This window comes from Microtus ochrogaster, chromosome 10 (assembly GCF_000317375.1).
Source record: "Microtus ochrogaster isolate Prairie Vole_2 chromosome 10, MicOch1.0, whole genome shotgun sequence".
Classification (NCBI taxonomy): domain Eukaryota; kingdom Metazoa; phylum Chordata; class Mammalia; order Rodentia; family Cricetidae; genus Microtus; species Microtus ochrogaster.
Window position 1 is genome coordinate 60,471,869 of NC_022016.1, and position 4,593 is coordinate 60,476,461.

Consider the following 4,593-nt stretch of genomic DNA (forward strand, 5'->3'; position numbering starts at 1 on the left):
AGGATCTCTGTGAGTTCTAGGTCAGACTGTGCTACAGAGTGAGACCCCCGTCTCCAAGAGTAGCAGCCATGGGAATAAGAACAGTGAGCATTATAATTTAGCTTATTTGTTTATGATTCTTACTGCATCTTTTACGGTGTTGATGGCGAAGGTTTGGGGTGCTGTTGTTTGGTATTTCTTCTTGTTTTTCACATATACCTTGAGTTTCTTGCTAAGCTTATTCCTAAGTATTTTATCTTTCTACTGGCTTTGTAAGCATACCTCTCATATTAGATCTCTGACCGATGGTGATTCCCAAATGTTCACTGTGACCACGGAATCTGGGTGAGTTCTCTGGTGGCTGACACTCATCCCTCCTACAACATCACGTTTTCTCAATGCACAATCCTCCCACCCCGAAAGCCTGAGGTCCTATTATCCTCTTTACAAGGTTGGCTTATAATTCCTTCCTCTTTCTTGTTACCTCCAGCACAGTAGCAAATAATTGTTCCCGAAGTGGGAACTCTTCTAACTTTAGTAAGAAATATTCTAGAATTTCCCTATGTCTTAGAATGCTGGGCTTTTGAATTCAGATGTTTTGTTTTTGTTTTTGTTTGTTTTTTGTTTTGCAATCTCAAGGGAAATGGCTGTCTACTCCTATTTTATTGGGTCTCCCATCCCCCGCCCCCTCCCCACCGCTGATACCCATTTTAATGGAATGCTATTTTTTTTTAAATTTATTTATTTATTGTGTATACAACATTCTGCCTCCATGTATGCCCACACACTAGAAGAGGGCACCAGATCTCATTACAGATGGTTGTGAGCCACCATGTGGTTGCTGGGAATTGAACTCATGACCTCTGGAAGAGCAGCCGGTGCTCTTAACCACTGAGCCATCTCTCCAGCCCCCCAAATTCTTTTTTTTTTTTTTTTGGTTTTTCGAGACAGGGTTTTTCTGTGGCTTTGCTGGGATTAAAGGCGTGCGCCACCATCGCCCGGCTTGGAATGCTATTTATATGTATTTTTTTGGTTGGCATATCACAGAAGGGGGTTTGTGATTCTCATTTCCTAAACTTGACCATACTCGCCTCAACACACCCGTGCACATGCCCCTCCCCCCCTACACTGCCAGTCCCCACCTTTCTTCAAGCTGTCCCCTGTCTGAGTGTCTTGATCTCATTTGGATATTACTGTGTGTGCCACAGTGCACATTTGGGGGCCAGGCGACACTGTCTGGAAGTCAGTTCTCTCCTTCCAGGTTTCTGGGATGGAATTCAGGTCAAGTGTTTTTTATCCACTAATCCAGCTGTCTAGCCTGGCTTGTTGAATCAGTAATTATTTCTTTTCATAAATTAAATTTTTTTGATATGATAAATCACTTTAAGTTCAATTGGTTCCTCTCTCCTTCCCTCCCTCTCTCCCTCTCTCCTTCCCTTCCCTTCCTTTCCCTTCCCTTTCCTTCCTTCCTTCCTTCCTTCCTTCCTTCCTTCCTCCCTCCTTCCCTCCCTCCCTTCCTCCTTTCCTTCCTTCCTTCCTTCCATCCTTCCTTCTTTCCTTTTTTGAGAAATGCTCTCACGTAGCCCAGGCTGACCTCCAACCTGCTATGTCTGGGGTTCACTGTCCAGCCTGCCTCATCTGTTTGGCAAGCTCCAGGCTAGTGAAAAATAAGGCAAACAGAGCCTGAAGGAGAACACTCAAGCGTGTTCTCTGGCCCTCACAAGTGCGTGTACACAGGTACACCTGTACACAGCTTCATACACACAAAAGAGCAAGGGTTCAAAGTCACCAGGCCAGTAATCTGGATGGTGTGCAATCACCTCCACAGGCGGGTCTCTAAATCCAGTCCCACTGAGTCTCCAGTTTCCTGGGATCAACTCCAGCACGAACCGCAGAGGGAGCCAACCAGATCCCACACCTATGTTTTGTTCTCATTCGTGTGTGTGTGTGTGTGGGGGGGTTGTGTATACACGTGGGTGTGGAGGCGAGAGGATGACCTCAGGTGTCTTCATCACACTCTGCGAGAGGGTCTCTCACTGATCTGGTTTAGCTGGCTGTCCAGGAGCCCCAGGATGCTGTCTCTTCCTCTCCACACCAGGCCAACAGGCCCTGTTGTTTTGCTGTTTCTTTAACACGGGTTCTGGGTTGGAATTCAGGTCCCCATGCTTGCAAGGTAAATATTGTACTGACTGAGCCATTTTCTGAGCCCCTTCGTTCTGAGCTCCAGCCTCAACTTCCCCTTGGGCACTTCTAGGTCTCTCACTAACATACCTCTCCCAACCCCATGCAGCACGGAGTTGTTGCTTTCTGATTTGGGGGTGTTATTTTCTATCTTTGTAAATTATAGCCTAAAAGTGGCATTTATACCATTTTTATTAGTGGGGTAGGGTTATTGGGGTTTAATTTGTAGTTTTATGTACAGTTATTTTTGGCCTATGGATACTTAACAGAGAAATGGTCAGAGGAATTCTCACTGGACAGACCTTGCTCTGTGTTTCATATAGAAGATACTTACATCTTACAGATGTATAGACATTATATCTTATGAATACTATTATTTGGACCATAATTTGTTCATGTTTCTGTTTTATCCACTTAAACTGTCAAAAGAATAAAAGCAAACTTTCTCACTATTAGTCTCTGTTACCCAGTTTTTCATCCCTATGACAAAGACTTGAGAGGAATTCAAGTACAGCCGGGAAGAGTCACTTTGGCTTTAGGGATTCCAAAGTCAGCTGAGGCAAGACAGGGAGCAGTGACCAAAGGAAGCTGCTTTCCTCCTGGTGGCCAGGAACCAGAGAGAATAGAACAGGCCAGAGATAAAAAACATACAATTCAGAGTTACACTCTGAATACAGTCATACAGTTCAGAGTTGAACTGCTCCTTCCAACTGGGTCCAACCTCTGAAGAGCAGCCCATCAAGCTATGACCTCATCAGTGACTGATGGGGTCAGAGCCCTCAGGATCAAATCACTGCTTAATGGCTCCACTAGTGAATAATGCTGCCTGGGGGACTAATCATTCAGTACATGAAGTCCTGGGGACAGTCCAGACCCAACTCACAGCAGGTGCTTCTTCCTCTTAGCATCGCCCTTTGGTTCTGTTGCTTGTTACCTTGTTGATACACAGAAGGCTCACAACACTGTCTTCATAAGGGCACACCTTCAGTGCACAGTGGCACACAGCACAATAGAATGACACTAGTGTGTTGACAGCAGAGGCTTCTGTCCTGCCCTGTTCCCACAGTCGTTAAGTCCCAAAGAAATCACACAGACCTCTATGTTAATTATAAACTGATTGGCCTAGTATCTCAGGCTTCTTATTAACTCTTATAACTTATATTAGCTCATAATTTTTGTCTGTGTTAGCCATGTGGTTTGGTACCTTTTTTGGCCACGCAATCGTATCTTGCCTGCTCTGTGTCTGGCTTTCTCTCTCTCTCTCTCTCTCTCTCTCTCTCTCTCTCTCTCTCTCTCTCTCTCTCTCTCGGTGACAAATGCAGACTGAAAACTTCCCTCTTCCCAGAATTCTCATTGACCTGCCTCTACTTCCTGCCTAGTCACCCTGCCTATACTTCCTGCCTGGCTACTAGCCAATCAGCGTTTCTTTAAAATACAAGTAACAAGGTACAGACCATTGTCCCACAGCATCAGTGTGTGCATAAACAATGTCATTAGAAGCTAAAATGGTTATCATCTCATTTGATGACCTCTCTCCTGAGTTGTCTGGCACCAAGACACCTGGTGACCTGGTGATGGTTTGCACTAGTTTCCTAGGGCTGAGAGTCCTTGGGATTAATTTTGTCAGACCTCATCAGACATATCTGTGGCTCACAGTCCATCCTATGGCAGCATGAGACATGTTCATTAGTTCTTAGCTGCCAGTCACAGAGCCAGCCCAGGGCAGCGGGCAGAATGATGCCCGATCCAAAAATCAAAACTAAAAAGGGATGGCCCCTGGGAACATGAGCGTGTGATCAGATTTGGAGAAAGCTCTTTGCAGATGTCATTGAGGATGTGCAGGTGAGTTCATCCTGGGGGTGGGCCCCAAATCCAGTGTCATCAAAAGAAGAAGACAGAGTAGGAGGAGAAGGCAATGTGGACATTGGCAGAGAAGAGTGGGCACAAACCGGCCAAGGAAGGGTGCCAGTTCCCAGAAGACAGGAAAATCGAGGGACAGACCCTTTCTTATGATCTCCATAAGGCCCATGCAGCCTTGCTCTTAACTCTCTATCCCCCAGAACGATGAAGGGACACATGTCTGTAGCGTCGAATCATCCAGAAAGTGGTCATTTATTACAGCGGTACAGAACATGCATGCCCCCTGTCTGAATCCTGCCCCAGTCCCTCAGTCCTCTCTGCATGAAGTCTCATGGGTGCAATGGAAGGGACTAGCCGGAAGAGTATGGCTGGTGTCTAGACTCTGCAGGGTCAACAGAGCAGAGCAGGAATGCTGAGCTTTGTGTCACCACGGGGATGGGCTAATCGAATTAAAGGGGGGGGCATCAAATCAGGGAATGACTTTCTATGGGTCAAAACGGTCCAGACCAGGAAGGATGCTCAGCTTTGTATGATTGCGTGAGTGCAGGGGCCTCTCACCGGGAACGAGCAAGA